The sequence below is a fragment of the Vigna unguiculata genome, chromosome 3 (genome assembly GCF_004118075.2).
Source record: "Vigna unguiculata cultivar IT97K-499-35 chromosome 3, ASM411807v1, whole genome shotgun sequence".
NCBI classification, from domain to species: domain Eukaryota; kingdom Viridiplantae; phylum Streptophyta; class Magnoliopsida; order Fabales; family Fabaceae; genus Vigna; species Vigna unguiculata.
The window spans coordinates 52,358,860-52,375,813 of record NC_040281.1 but is presented as its reverse complement, the minus strand read 5'-3'; positions in this window follow the sequence as shown (position 1 = coordinate 52,375,813).

Genomic DNA, 16,954 nt, shown 5'->3' with positions numbered 1-16,954 from the left:
GTATCTGATGAGAGCATGTGGATTATTGATAGTGGTGCTACACTGCATGTTACACCTAGGAAGGAGTTCTTCACATCTTACACTTCTGGTGATTTTGGAGTGTTGAAGATGGGTAATGATGGTGAGTCTAAAGTGATTGGTGTTGGTGATGTTTGCCTGCAAACCAACATGGGAGTGCAGTTGTTGCTTAAAGGAGTCAAACATGCTCCAAATGTTCGTTTTAATTTAATCTCTGTGCAGTTGCTTGATGATTGTGGTTATGACAATCACTTTGGTTCTAGTAAATGGAAGCTCACTAAAGGTAACTTGGTTATGGCCAGAGGGGAGAAACAATCTAAATTGTACTGGACTAAAGCTTTGGTTGCTAAAGACAGTGTGAATGCTATGTATATGGAGGCATCTTTGTGGCACCGGAGGCTTGGTCATATAAGTGAGAAAGGGCTTAACTGCTTAGCTAAAAAGGATGTGCTTATGGGATTGAGAAATGCAGAATTGGAGAAATGTTCTCATTGCATGGCTGGTAAACAAACCAGAGTATCTTTTAAGAAGCATCCTCCCTCAAGGAAGTCAGAATTGCTTGAATTGATGCATTCTGACGTTTGTGGCCCATTAAAGGTAAAGTCATTTAGTGGTGCACTTTACTTTGTTACTTTTATTGATGATTGTTCCAGGAAGCTATGGGTCTATGCTCTTCAGCGGAAAGGTCAAGTACTTGAAAAGTTCAAGGAATTTCATGCTATGGTTGAGAGGCAATCAGGCAAGAAGCTGAAATGCATCCGTAGTGATAATGGTGGTGAGTACCGTGGACCTTTTGATGTTTATTGCAGGCAGCATGGTATTAGACACGAGAAGACTCCTCCTAAAAATCCTCAGTTGAATGGTCTAGCGGAGAGGATGAACAGGACCTTGGTTGAAAGGGTTACATGTATGCTTTCGGAAGCAAAGTTGCCTAAGCACTTTTGGGGAGAGGCATTGCTTGCAGCTGTGCATGTTATTAATCTCAGTCCTGCAGTTGCTTTGAATACTGAGGTACCAGACAAAATTTGGTTTGGTAAGAATGTTAGCTATGATCATTTACGTGTCTTTGGTTGCAGGGCATTTGTTCATGTTCCTAAGGATGAAAGATCCAAGTTAGATAAAAAGACAAGGCAATGTATCTTTATTGGCTATGGTGAGGATGAATTTGGCTACAGGTTTTATGATCCTGTTGAGAAGAAGCTTGTTAGAAGCCGTGATGTACAATTCATGGAAGACCAGACCATTGAAGACATTGATAAGGTGGAAAAGACCACACCCGAGAAAGACAATAATCTCACTGATGGTAATTCGATGAGGTTGCCCGCTCACAATTTGGAAAATGTTGAAACGGAAGCTCAAGACAATGAGCAACATGATGATGTTGATGGTCAACAGGTTGGAAGTGGAGTAGAGGTTCCAATTGATGATGCTCAAGAGGAACATGATGATGATGATCTTGGTGATATACCTGAATCACCTCAAGTCCAACTCAGGAGGTCTAATAGACAGAAACAACCTTCTACAAGGTATTCTTGTGATGAGTACATAACATTGACTGACGGTGGAGAACCTGAGTGTTTTGAAGAGACAAAGTTCATTGCTATTACTGAAGCATGCAAGGAGTTATTATGGTTGAAGAAATTCTTACAGGAGCTTGGTTTTAGGCAAGATAACTATTCATTGTTCGTTGATAGCCAAAGTGCTATCCATCTTGGTAAGAATCCAACCTTTCATTCTAGATCCAAACATATTGATGTGAGGTATCATTGGATACGTGATGCTTTGGATGCTAAGTTGTTGGAGTTGGAAAAAGTTCATACAGATGATAATGGTGCTGATATGATGACTAAAGCATTGCCAAGAGGAAAGTTTGAAGTTTGTTGTGAGATCGCCGGTTTGGCGGTTATCTCCACATAGTTGTGAGGGGGAGATTTGTTGGGTATTGGGCTCCCTTCCTATGTGGAGAAAAGGCCCAAAATTTGAGAAGCCCATGTCTCACTTAACCTAGTGGAGAGGAGGCTATAAAAAGAGAGAGGCAGAACAATAGAGTTAGAATACACTGAAAGCCCTAACACATAGAGGGAGAGGTAGAGGGAAAATTCTGTTCACGTTTTTCATAGAGCTGTCGCAGTAAATTCGGCGCTGCGGATTCGTTCACCGTTGGATCGGGCTGAAATTTTTACAGCAGGTTCGGAACTCATTGCTCTTCATTCTGACCGATCGGATCTTTGATACGAGGTCTGAGTTGGGAGATATTAATTTCGCACTGCAGCAGTGATTTGTAGAGGTTTTCCTCTCTTGTTCTTCTCTATTTGAAAGCTTTGTTGCTTTGTTATTTGGTTGGGTGTTGGCACTAATTTGTGCTATTGATTGAGACTCTTTTTGTACTCTTGTTGATCATAGTGGAGCTATTTCTTTGGTCTGGACGACTCGTGGTTTTTACTTTTGATTTGAGGGGTTTTTCACGTTAAAAATCTTGGTTTTTCACGTTATTATTGCTGCTCTTTGATTATTGCTCCTCATAGATTCTTGCAAGTTAGGGGAAATTATATCCGCTGCATTCTCTGGTATATTGTTTGTTGTTGTTTTCCCCATCAGAGTGGTATCAGAGCTCTTGGTTGGGCTATATTTACTTGCTTGAATGATGGAGGCAAATGCAAAGATGATTGCTTTGAATGGTACAAATTATCATTTGTGGAAGGACAAGATGAAAGATTTATTATTTGTCAAGAAATTGCATCTTCCGGTTTTTACTACACAGAAGCCAGATTCTATGTCTGAAGAAGAATGAGATTTTGAGCACCAACAGGTATGTGGTTTTATTCGGCAATATGTTGAAGATAATGTTTATAATCATATTGCTAATGAGACACATGCCAGAGCTTTGTGGGAGAAGATTGAGTCTTTGTATGCTTCTAAGTCGGGCAATAATAAATTATATTTGTTAAATTGCTTGATGAATTTGAGGTACAGGGAGAATTCTTCTATTTCTGATCACTTAAATGAGTTTCAAGGGCTCCTAGATCAATTGTCAGGAATGGGCATAAAGTTTGATGACGAAGTTATGGGATTATGGTTGCTTAATACTCTACCAGAGTCTTAGGAGGTATTTCGGGTTTCAATTACGAACTCTGCCTCGAATGGTGTTGTTTCTTTTCAGATGGCAAAAAGCGGTGCTCTTAATGAAGAGATGAGAAGGAAGGTACATGGTTCTTCATCTCAGTCTGAGATGCTTGTTACAGAAGCTAGGGGGAGAAGTCAGAAAAAGGAACATAAAGGTGGTAGAGAGAAGAGTAGGAGCAAGTCCAAGTCAAGATACAAGAATTTAGAGTGTCATTTTTGTCATAAAACTGGGCACATTCAGAAATACTGTTTTAAGTGGAAAAAGGAAAACAAAGACAAGAAGGGCAAACAAAGAGAGAATGACCATGATGATGATCGTGTCACTACTGCTACAGATGGTGATCTTGTTCTTCTTCGTGACTTTGAGTCCGTTAATCTTGTATCTGATGAGAGCATGTGGATTATTGATAGTGGTGCTACACTGCATGTTACACCTAGGAAGGAGTTCTTCACATCTTACACTTCTGGTGATTTTGGAGTGTTGAAGATGGGTAATGATGGTGAGTCTAAAGTGATTGGTGTTGGTGATGTTTGCCTGCAAACCAACATGGGAGTGCAGTTGTTGCTTAAAGGAGTCAAACATGCTCCAAATGTTCGTTTTAATTTAATCTCTGTGCAGTTGCTTGATGATTGTGGTTATGACAATCACTTTGGTTCTAGTAAATGGAAGCTCACTAAAGGTAACTTGGTTATGGCCAGAGGGGAGAAACAATCTAAATTGTACTGGACTAAAGCTTTGGTTGCTAAAGACAGTGTGAATGCTATGTATATGGAGGCATCTTTGTGGCACCGGAGGCTTGGTCATATAAGTGAGAAAGGGCTTAACTGCTTAGCTAAAAAGGATGTGCTTATGGGATTGAGAAATGCAGAATTGGAGAAATGTTCTCATTGCATGGCTGGTAAACAAACCAGAGTATCTTTTAAGAAGCATCCTCCCTCAAGGAAGTCAGAATTGCTTGAATTGATGCATTCTGACGTTTGTGGCCCATTAAAGGTAAAGTCATTTAGTGGTGCACTTTACTTTGTTACTTTTATTGATGATTGTTCCAGGAAGCTATGGGTCTATGCTCTTCAGCGGAAAGGTCAAGTACTTGAAAAGTTCAAGGAATTTCATGCTATGGTTGAGAGGCAATCAGGCAAGAAGCTGAAATGCATCCGTAGTGATAATGGTGGTGAGTACCGTGGACCTTTTGATGTTTATTGCAGGCAGCATGGTATTAGACACGAGAAGACTCCTCCTAAAAATCCTCAGTTGAATGGTCTAGCGGAGAGGATGAACAGGACCTTGGTTGAAAGGGTTACATGTATGCTTTCGGAAGCAAAGTTGCCTAAGCACTTTTGGGGAGAGGCATTGCTTGCAGCTGTGCATGTTATTAATCTCAGTCCTGCAGTTGCTTTGAATACTGAGGTACCAGACAAAATTTGGTTTGGTAAGAATGTTAGCTATGATCATTTACGTGTCTTTGGTTGCAGGGCATTTGTTCATGTTCCTAAGGATGAAAGATCCAAGTTAGATAAAAAGACAAGGCAATGTATCTTTATTGGCTATGGTGAGGATGAATTTGGCTACAGGTTTTATGATCCTGTTGAGAAGAAGCTTGTTAGAAGCCGTGATGTACAATTCATGGAAGACCAGACCATTGAAGACATTGATAAGGTGGAAAAGACCACACCCGAGAAAGACAATAATCTCACTGATGGTAATTCGATGAGGTTGCCCGCTCACAATTTGGAAAATGTTGAAACGGAAGCTCAAGACAATGAGCAACATGATGATGTTGATGGTCAACAGGTTGGAAGTGGAGTAGAGGTTCCAATTGATGATGCTCAAGAGGAACATGATGATGATGATCTTGGTGATATACCTGAATCACCTCAAGTCCAACTCAGGAGGTCTAATAGACAGAAACAACCTTCTACAAGGTATTCTTGTGATGAGTACATAACATTGACTGACGGTGGAGAACCTGAGTGTTTTGAAGAGACAAAGTTCATTGCTATTACTGAAGCATGCAAGGAGTTATTATGGTTGAAGAAATTCTTACAGGAGCTTGGTTTTAGGCAAGATAACTATTCATTGTTCGTTGATAGCCAAAGTGCTATCCATCTTGGTAAGAATCCAACCTTTCATTCTAGATCCAAACATATTGATGTGAGGTATCATTGGATACGTGATGCTTTGGATGCTAAGTTGTTGGAGTTGGAAAAAGTTCATACAGATGATAATGGTGCTGATATGATGACTAAAGCATTGCCAAGAGGAAAGTTTGAAGTTTGTTGTGAGATCGCCGGTTTGGCGGTTATCTCCACATAGTTGTGAGGGGGAGATTTGTTGGGTATTGGGCTCCCTTCCTATGTGGAGAAAAGGCCCAAAATTTGAGAAGCCCATGTCTCACTTAACCTAGTGGAGAGGAGGCTATAAAAAGAGAGAGGCAGAACAATAGAGTTAGAATACACTGAAAGCCCTAACACATAGAGGGAGAGGTAGAGGGAAAATTCTGTTCACGTTTTTCATAGAGCTGTCGCAGTAAATTCGGCGCTGCGGATTCGTTCACCGTTGGATCGGGCTGAAATTTTTACAGCAGGTTCGGAACTCATTGCTCTTCATTCTGACCGATCGGATCTTTGATACGAGGTCTGAGTTGGGAGATATTAATTTCGCACTGCAGCAGTGATTTGTAGAGGTTTTCCTCTCTTGTTCTTCTCTATTTGAAAGCTTTGTTGCTTTGTTATTTGGTTGGGTGTTGGCACTAATTTGTGCTATTGATTGAGACTCTTTTTGTACTCTTGTTGATCATAGTGGAGCTATTTCTTTGGTCTGGACGACTCGTGGTTTTTACTTTTGATTTGAGGGGTTTTTCACGTTAAAAATCTTGGTTTTTCACGTTATTATTGCTGCTCTTTGATTATTGCTCCTCATAGATTCTTGCAAGTTAGGGGAAATTATATCCGCTGCATTCTCTGGTATATTGTTTGTTGTTGTTTTCCCCATCAGAGTGGTATCAGAGCTCTTGGTTGGGCTATATTTACTTGCTTGAATGATGGAGGCAAATGCAAAGATGATTGCTTTGAATGGTACAAATTATCATTTGTGGAAGGACAAGATGAAAGATTTATTATTTGTCAAGAAATTGCATCTTCCGGTTTTTACTACACAGAAGCCAGATTCTATGTCTGAAGAAGAATGAGATTTTGAGCACCAACAGGTATGTGGTTTTATTCGGCAATATGTTGAAGATAATGTTTATAATCATATTGCTAATGAGACACATGCCAGAGCTTTGTGGGAGAAGATTGAGTCTTTGTATGCTTCTAAGTCGGGCAATAATAAATTATATTTGTTAAATTGCTTGATAAATTTGAGGTACAGGGAGAATTCTTCTATTTCTGATCACTTAAATGAGTTTCAAGGGCTCCTAGATCAATTGTCAGGAATGGGCATAAAGTTTGATGACGAAGTTATGGGATTATGGTTGCTTAATACTCTACCAGAGTCTTAGGAGGTATTTCGGGTTTCAATTACGAACTCTGCCTCGAATGGTGTTGTTTCTTTTCAGATGGCAAAAAGCGGTGCTCTTAATGAAGAGATGAGAAGGAAGGTACATGGTTCTTCATCTCAGTCTGAGATGCTTGTTACAGAAGCTAGGGGGAGAAGTCAGAAAAAGGAACATAAAGGTGGTAGAGAGAAGAGTAGGAGCAAGTCCAAGTCAAGATACAAGAATTTAGAGTGTCATTTTTGTCATAAAACTGGGCACATTCAGAAATACTGTTTTAAGTGGAAAAAGGAAAACAAAGACAAGAAGGGCAAACAAAGAGAGAATGACCATGATGATGATCGTGTCACTACTGCTACAGATGGTGATCTTGTTCTTCTTCGTGACTTTGAGTCCGTTAATCTTGTATCTGATGAGAGCATGTGGATTATTGATAGTGGTGCTACACTGCATGTTACACCTAGGAAGGAGTTCTTCACATCTTACACTTCTGGTGATTTTGGAGTGTTGAAGATGGGTAATGATGGTGAGTCTAAAGTGATTGGTGTTGGTGATGTTTGCCTGCAAACCAACATGGGAGTGCAGTTGTTGCTTAAAGGAGTCAAACATGCTCCAAATGTTCGTTTTAATTTAATCTCTGTGCAGTTGCTTGATGATTGTGGTTATGACAATCACTTTGGTTCTAGTAAATGGAAGCTCACTAAAGGTAACTTGGTTATGGCCAGAGGGGAGAAACAATCTAAATTGTACTGGACTAAAGCTTTGGTTGCTAAAGACAGTGTGAATGCTATGTATATGGAGGCATCTTTGTGGCACCGGAGGCTTGGTCATATAAGTGAGAAAGGGCTTAACTGCTTAGCTAAAAAGGATGTGCTTATGGGATTGAGAAATGCAGAATTGGAGAAATGTTCTCATTGCATGGCTGGTAAACAAACCAGAGTATCTTTTAAGAAGCATCCTCCCTCAAGGAAGTCAGAATTGCTTGAATTGATGCATTCTGACGTTTGTGGCCCATTAAAGGTAAAGTCATTTAGTGGTGCACTTTACTTTGTTACTTTTATTGATGATTGTTCCAGGAAGCTATGGGTCTATGCTCTTCAGCGGAAAGGTCAAGTACTTGAAAAGTTCAAGGAATTTCATGCTATGGTTGAGAGGCAATCAGGCAAGAAGCTGAAATGCATCCGTAGTGATAATGGTGGTGAGTACCGTGGACCTTTTGATGTTTATTGCAGGCAGCATGGTATTAGACACGAGAAGACTCCTCCTAAAAATCCTCAGTTGAATGGTCTAGCGGAGAGGATGAACAGGACCTTGGTTGAAAGGGTTACATGTATGCTTTCGGAAGCAAAGTTGCCTAAGCACTTTTGGGGAGAGGCATTGCTTGCAGCTGTGCATGTTATTAATCTCAGTCCTGCAGTTGCTTTGAATACTGAGGTACCAGACAAAATTTGGTTTGGTAAGAATGTTAGCTATGATCATTTACGTGTCTTTGGTTGCAGGGCATTTGTTCATGTTCCTAAGGATGAAAGATCCAAGTTAGATAAAAAGACAAGGCAATGTATCTTTATTGGCTATGGTGAGGATGAATTTGGCTACAGGTTTTATGATCCTGTTGAGAAGAAGCTTGTTAGAAGCCGTGATGTACAATTCATGGAAGACCAGACCATTGAAGACATTGATAAGGTGGAAAAGACCACACCCGAGAAAGACAATAATCTCACTGATGGTAATTCGATGAGGTTGCCCGCTCACAATTTGGAAAATGTTGAAACGGAAGCTCAAGACAATGAGCAACATGATGATGTTGATGGTCAACAGGTTGGAAGTGGAGTAGAGGTTCCAATTGATGATGCTCAAGAGGAACATGATGATGATGATCTTGGTGATATACCTGAATCACCTCAAGTCCAACTCAGGAGGTCTAATAGACAGAAACAACCTTCTACAAGGTATTCTTGTGATGAGTACATAACATTGACTGACGGTGGAGAACCTGAGTGTTTTGAAGAGACAAAGTTCATTGCTATTACTGAAGCATGCAAGGAGTTATTATGGTTGAAGAAATTCTTACAGGAGCTTGGTTTTAGGCAAGATAACTATTCATTGTTCGTTGATAGCCAAAGTGCTATCCATCTTGGTAAGAATCCAACCTTTCATTCTAGATCCAAACATATTGATGTGAGGTATCATTGGATACGTGATGCTTTGGATGCTAAGTTGTTGGAGTTGGAAAAAGTTCATACAGATGATAATGGTGCTGATATGATGACTAAAGCATTGCCAAGAGGAAAGTTTGAAGTTTGTTGTGAGATCGCCGGTTTGGCGGTTATCTCCACATAGTTGTGAGGGGGAGATTTGTTGGGTATTGGGCTCCCTTCCTATGTGGAGAAAAGGCCCAAAATTTGAGAAGCCCATGTCTCACTTAACCTAGTGGAGAGGAGGCTATAAAAAGAGAGAGGCAGAACAATAGAGTTAGAATACACTGAAAGCCCTAACACATAGAGGGAGAGGTAGAGGGAAAATTCTGTTCACGTTTTTCATAGAGCTGTCGCAGTAAATTCGGCGCTGCGGATTCGTTCACCGTTGGATCGGGCTGAAATTTTTACAGCAGGTTCGGAACTCATTGCTCTTCATTCTGACCGATCGGATCTTTGATACGAGGTCTGAGTTGGGAGATATTAATTTCGCACTGCAGCAGTGATTTGTAGAGGTTTTCCTCTCTTGTTCTTCTCTATTTGAAAGCTTTGTTGCTTTGTTATTTGGTTGGGTGTTGGCACTAATTTGTGCTATTGATTGAGACTCTTTTTGTACTCTTGTTGATCATAGTGGAGCTATTTCTTTGGTCTGGACGACTCGTGGTTTTTACTTTTGATTTGAGGGGTTTTTCACGTTAAAAATCTTGGTTTTTCACGTTATTATTGCTGCTCTTTGATTATTGCTCCTCATAGATTCTTGCAAGTTAGGGGAAATTATATCCGCTGCATTCTCTGGTATATTGTTTGTTGTTGTTTTCCCCATCAGAGTGGTATCAGAGCTCTTGGTTGGGCTATATTTACTTGCTTGAATGATGGAGGCAAATGCAAAGATGATTGCTTTGAATGGTACAAATTATCATTTGTGGAAGGACAAGATGAAAGATTTATTATTTGTCAAGAAATTGCATCTTCCGGTTTTTACTACACAGAAGCCAGATTCTATGTCTGAAGAAGAATGAGATTTTGAGCACCAACAGGTATGTGGTTTTATTCGGCAATATGTTGAAGATAATGTTTATAATCATATTGCTAATGAGACACATGCCAGAGCTTTGTGGGAGAAGATTGAGTCTTTGTATGCTTCTAAGTCGGGCAATAATAAATTATATTTGTTAAATTGCTTGATGAATTTGAGGTACAGGGAGAATTCTTCTATTTCTGATCACTTAAATGAGTTTCAAGGGCTCCTAGATCAATTGTCAGGAATGGGCATAAAGTTTGATGACGAAGTTATGGGATTATGGTTGCTTAATACTCTACCAGAGTCTTAGGAGGTATTTCGGGTTTCAATTACGAACTCTGCCTCGAATGGTGTTGTTTCTTTTCAGATGGCAAAAAGCGGTGCTCTTAATGAAGAGATGAGAAGGAAGGTACATGGTTCTTCATCTCAGTCTGAGATGCTTGTTACAGAAGCTAGGGGGAGAAGTCAGAAAAAGGAACATAAAGGTGGTAGAGAGAAGAGTAGGAGCAAGTCCAAGTCAAGATACAAGAATTTAGAGTGTCATTTTTGTCATAAAACTGGGCACATTCAGAAATACTGTTTTAAGTGGAAAAAGGAGAACAAAGACAAGAAGGGCAAACAGAGAGAGAATGACCATGATGATGATCGTGTCACTACTGCTACAGATGGTGATCTTGTTCTTCTTCGTGACTTTGAGTCCGTTAATCTTGTATCTGATGAGAGCATGTGGATTATTGATAGTGGTGCTACACTGCATGTTACACCTAGGAAGGAGTTCTTCACATCTTACACTTCTGGTGATTTTGGAGTGTTGAAGATGGGTAATGATGGTGAGTCTAAAGTGATTGGTGTTGGTGATGTTTGCCTGCAAACCAACATGGGAGTGCAGTTGTTGCTTAAAGGAGTCAAACATGCTCCAAATGTTCGTTTTAATTTAATCTCTGTGCAGTTGCTTGATGATTGTGGTTATGACAATCACTTTGGTTCTAGTAAATGGAAGCTCACTAAAGGTAACTTGGTTATGGCCAGAGGGGAGAAACAATCTAAATTGTACTGGACTAAAGCTTTGGTTGCTAAAGACAGTGTGAATGCTATGTATATGGAGGCATCTTTGTGGCACCGGAGGCTTGGTCATATAAGTGAGAAAGGGCTTAACTGCTTAGCTAAAAAGGATGTGCTTATGGGATTGAGAAATGCAGAATTGGAGAAATGTTCTCATTGCATGGCTGGTAAACAAACCAGAGTATCTTTTAAGAAGCATCCTCCCTCAAGGAAGTCAGAATTGCTTGAATTGATGCATTCTGACGTTTGTGGCCCATTAAAGGTAAAGTCATTTAGTGGTGCACTTTACTTTGTTACTTTTATTGATGATTGTTCCAGGAAGCTATGGGTCTATGCTCTTCAGCGGAAAGGTCAAGTACTTGAAAAGTTCAAGGAATTTCATGCTATGGTTGAGAGGCAATCAGGCAAGAAGCTGAAATGCATCCGTAGTGATAATGGTGGTGAGTACCGTGGACCTTTTGATGTTTATTGCAGGCAGCATGGTATTAGACACGAGAAGACTCCTCCTAAAAATCCTCAGTTGAATGGTCTAGCGGAGAGGATGAACAGGACCTTGGTTGAAAGGGTTACATGTATGCTTTCGGAAGCAAAGTTGCCTAAGCACTTTTGGGGAGAGGCATTGCTTGCAGCTGTGCATGTTATTAATCTCAGTCCTGCAGTTGCTTTGAATACTGAGGTACCAGACAAAATTTGGTTTGGTAAGAATGTTAGCTATGATCATTTACGTGTCTTTGGTTGCAGGGCATTTGTTCATGTTCCTAAGGATGAAAGATCCAAGTTAGATAAAAAGACAAGGCAATGTATCTTTATTGGCTATGGTGAGGATGAATTTGGCTACAGGTTTTATGATCCTGTTGAGAAGAAGCTTGTTAGAAGCCGTGATGTACAATTCATGGAAGACCAGACCATTGAAGACATTGATAAGGTGGAAAAGACCACACCCGAGAAAGACAATAATCTCACTGATGGTAATTCGATGAGGTTGCCCGCTCACAATTTGGAAAATGTTGAAACGGAAGCTCAAGACAATGAGCAACATGATGATGTTGATGGTCAACAGGTTGGAAGTGGAGTAGAGGTTCCAATTGATGATGCTCAAGAGGAACATGATGATGATGATCTTGGTGATATACCTGAATCACCTCAAGTCCAACTCAGGAGGTCTAATAGACAGAAACAACCTTCTACAAGGTATTCTTGTGATGAGTACATAACATTGACTGACGGTGGAGAACCTGAGTGTTTTGAAGAGACAAAGTTCATTGCTATTACTGAAGCATGCAAGGAGTTATTATGGTTGAAGAAATTCTTACAGGAGCTTGGTTTTAGGCAAGATAACTATTCATTGTTCGTTGATAGCCAAAGTGCTATCCATCTTGGTAAGAATCCAACCTTTCATTCTAGATCCAAACATATTGATGTGAGGTATCATTGGATACGTGATGCTTTGGATGCTAAGTTGTTGGAGTTGGAAAAAGTTCATACAGATGATAATGGTGCTGATATGATGACTAAAGCATTGCCAAGAGGAAAGTTTGAAGTTTGTTGTGAGATCGCCGGTTTGGCGGTTATCTCCACATAGTTGTGAGGGGGAGATTTGTTGGGTATTGGGCTCCCTTCCTATGTGGAGAAAAGGCCCAAAATTTGAGAAGCCCATGTCTCACTTAACCTAGTGGAGAGGAGGCTATAAAAAGAGAGAGGCAGAACAATAGAGTTAGAATACACTGAAAGCCCTAACACATAGAGGGAGAGGTAGAGGGAAAATTCTGTTCACGTTTTTCATAGAGCTGTCGCAGTAAATTCGGCGCTGCGGATTCGTTCACCGTTGGATCGGGCTGAAATTTTTACAGCAGGTTCGGAACTCATTGCTCTTCATTCTGACCGATCGGATCTTTGATACGAGGTCTGAGTTGGGAGATATTAATTTCGCACTGCAGCAGTGATTTGTAGAGGTTTTCCTCTCTTGTTCTTCTCTATTTGAAAGCTTTGTTGCTTTGTTATTTGGTTGGGTGTTGGCACTAATTTGTGCTATTGATTGAGACTCTTTTTGTACTCTTGTTGATCATAGTGGAGCTATTTCTTTGGTCTGGACGACTCGTGGTTTTTACTTTTGATTTGAGGGGTTTTTCACGTTAAAAATCTTGGTTTTTCACGTTATTATTGCTGCTCTTTGATTATTGCTCCTCATAGATTCTTGCAAGTTAGGGGAAATTATATCCGCTGCATTCTCTGGTATATTGTTTGTTGTTGTTTTCCCCATCAGAGTGGTATCAGAGCTCTTGGTTGGGCTATATTTACTTGCTTGAATGATGGAGGCAAATGCAAAGATGATTGCTTTGAATGGTACAAATTATCATTTGTGGAAGGACAAGATGAAAGATTTATTATTTGTCAAGAAATTGCATCTTCCGGTTTTTACTACACAGAAGCCAGATTCTATGTCTGAAGAAGAATGAGATTTTGAGCACCAACAGGTATGTGGTTTTATTCGGCAATATGTTGAAGATAATGTTTATAATCATATTGCTAATGAGACACATGCCAGAGCTTTGTGGGAGAAGATTGAGTCTTTGTATGCTTCTAAGTCGGGCAATAATAAATTATATTTGTTAAATTGCTTGATGAATTTGAGGTACAGGGAGAATTCTTCTATTTCTGATCACTTAAATGAGTTTCAAGGGCTCCTAGATCAATTGTCAGGAATGGGCATAAAGTTTGATGACGAAGTTATGGGATTATGGTTGCTTAATACTCTACCAGAGTCTTAGGAGGTATTTCGGGTTTCAATTACGAACTCTGCCTCGAATGGTGTTGTTTCTTTTCAGATGGCAAAAAGCGGTGCTCTTAATGAAGAGATGAGAAGGAAGGTACATGGTTCTTCATCTCAGTCTGAGATGCTTGTTACAGAAGCTAGGGGGAGAAGTCAGAAAAAGGAACATAAAGGTGGTAGAGAGAAGAGTAGGAGCAAGTCCAAGTCAAGATACAAGAATTTAGAGTGTCATTTTTGTCATAAAACTGGGCACATTCAGAAATACTGTTTTAAGTGGAAAAAGGAGAACAAAGACAAGAAGGGCAAACAGAGAGAGAATGACCATGATGATGATCGTGTCACTACTGCTACAGATGGTGATCTTGTTCTTCTTCGTGACTTTGAGTCCGTTAATCTTGTATCTGATGAGAGCATGTGGATTATTGATAGTGGTGCTACACTGCATGTTACACCTAGGAAGGAGTTCTTCACATCTTACACTTCTGGTGATTTTGGAGTGTTGAAGATGGGTAATGATGGTGAGTCTAAAGTGATTGGTGTTGGTGATGTTTGCCTGCAAACCAACATGGGAGTGCAGTTGTTGCTTAAAGGAGTCAAACATGCTCCAAATGTTCGTTTTAATTTAATCTCTGTGCAGTTGCTTGATGATTGTGGTTATGACAATCACTTTGGTTCTAGTAAATGGAAGCTCACTAAAGGTAACTTGGTTATGGCCAGAGGGGAGAAACAATCTAAATTGTACTGGACTAAAGCTTTGGTTGCTAAAGACAGTGTGAATGCTATGTATATGGAGGCATCTTTGTGGCACCGGAGGCTTGGTCATATAAGTGAGAAAGGGCTTAACTGCTTAGCTAAAAAGGATGTGCTTATGGGATTGAGAAATGCAGAATTGGAGAAATGTTCTCATTGCATGGCTGGTAAACAAACCAGAGTATCTTTTAAGAAGCATCCTCCCTCAAGGAAGTCAGAATTGCTTGAATTGATGCATTCTGACGTTTGTGGCCCATTAAAGGTAAAGTCATTTAGTGGTGCACTTTACTTTGTTACTTTTATTGATGATTGTTCCAGGAAGCTATGGGTCTATGCTCTTCAGCGGAAAGGTCAAGTACTTGAAAAGTTCAAGGAATTTCATGCTATGGTTGAGAGGCAATCAGGCAAGAAGCTGAAATGCATCCGTAGTGATAATGGTGGTGAGTACCGTGGACCTTTTGATGTTTATTGCAGGCAGCATGGTATTAGACACGAGAAGACTCCTCCTAAAAATCCTCAGTTGAATGGTCTAGCGGAAAGGATGAACAGGACCTTGGTTGAAAGGGTTACATGTATGCTTTCGGAAGCAAAGTTGCCTAAGCACTTTTGGGGAGAGGCATTGCTTGCAGCTGTGCATGTTATTAATCTCAGTCCTGCAGTTGCTTTGAATACTGAGGTACCAGACAAAATTTGGTTTGGTAAGAATGTTAGCTATGATCATTTACGTGTCTTTGGTTGCAGGGCATTTGTTCATGTTCCTAAGGATGAAAGATCCAAGTTAGATAAAAAGACAAGGCAATGTATCTTTATTGGCTATGGTGAGGATGAATTTGGCTACAGGTTTTATGATCCTGTTGAGAAGAAGCTTGTTAGAAGCCGTGATGTACAATTCATGGAAGACCAGACCATTGAAGACATTGATAAGGTGGAAAAGACCACACCCGAGAAAGACAATAATCTCACTGATGGTAATTCGATGAGGTTGCCCGCTCACAATTTGGAAAATGTTGAAACGGAAGCTCAAGACAATGAGCAACATGATGATGTTGATGATCAACAGGTTGGAAGTGGAGTAGAGGTTCCAATTGATGATGCTCAAGAGGAACATGATGATGATGATCTTGGTGATATACCTGAATCACCTCAAGTCCAACTCAGGAGGTCTAATAGACAGAAACAACCTTCTACAAGGTATTCTTGTGATGAGTACATAACATTGACTGACGGTGGAGAACCTGAGTGTTTTGAAGAGACAAAGTTCATTGCTATTACTGAAGCATGCAAGGAGTTATTATGGTTGAAGAAATTCTTACAGGAGCTTGGTTTTAGGCAAGATAACTATTCATTGTTCGTTGATAGCCAAAGTGCTATCCATCTTGGTAAGAATCCAACCTTTCATTCTAGATCCAAACATATTGATGTGAGGTATCATTGGATACGTGATGCTTTGGATGCTAAGTTGTTGGAGTTGGAAAAAGTTCATACAGATGATAATGGTGCTGATATGATGACTAAAGCATTGCCAAGAGGAAAGTTTGAAGTTTGTTGTGAGATTGCCGGTTTGGCGGTTATCTCCACATAGTTGTGAGGGGGAGATTGGTTGGGTATTGGGCTCCCTTCCTATGTGGAGAAAAGGCCCAAAATTTGAGAAGCCCATGTCTCACTTAACCTAGTAGAGAGGAGGCTATAAAAAGAGAGAGACAGAACAATAGAGTTAGAATACACTGAAAGCCCTAACACATAGAGGGAGAGGTAGAGGGAAAATTCTGTTCACGTTTTTCATAGAGCTGTCGCAGTAAATTCGGCGCTGCGGATTCGTTCACCGTTGGATTGGGCTGAAATTTTTACAGCAGGTTCGGAACTCATTGCTCTTCATTCTGACCGGTCGGATCTTTGATACGAGGTCTGAGTTGGGAGATATTAATTTCGCACTGCAGCAGTGATTTGTAGAGGTTTTCCTCTCTTGTTCTTCTCTATTTGAAAGCTTTGTTGCTTTGTTATTTGGTTGGGTGTTGGCACTAATTTGTGCTATTGATTGAGACTCTTTTTGTACTCTTGTTGATCATAGTGGAGTTATTTCTTTGGTCTGGACGACTCGTGGTTTTTACTCTTGATTTGAGGGGTTTTTCACGTTAAAAATCTTGGTTTTTCACGTTATTATTGCTGCTCTTTGATTATTGCTCCTCATAGATTCTTGCAAGTTAGGGGAAATTATATCCGCTGCATTCTCTGGTATATTGTTTGTTGTTGTTTTCCCCATCAGAGCCGATGGTTAAAATTGGCTTAGACGAGTGCAGGTCCCTGTATCGAAAGTCTTCCTGGCAAGAGTTTCAGGTAAGCGTGTCCCGTTAAGATGAACGGCGGTACGAGAAGGGGTACTCGTGGTTGGGGATGCTCCAGTATGGTCCTAGTATCGAAAGTCTTCCTGACAAAGGTCCCAGGTAAGGGTTCCAGGTAAAGCGTGTCCCGTTAAGAATAACAGCGGTACAGAAAAGGGCAGAAAATGAGTACTCGTGGTTGG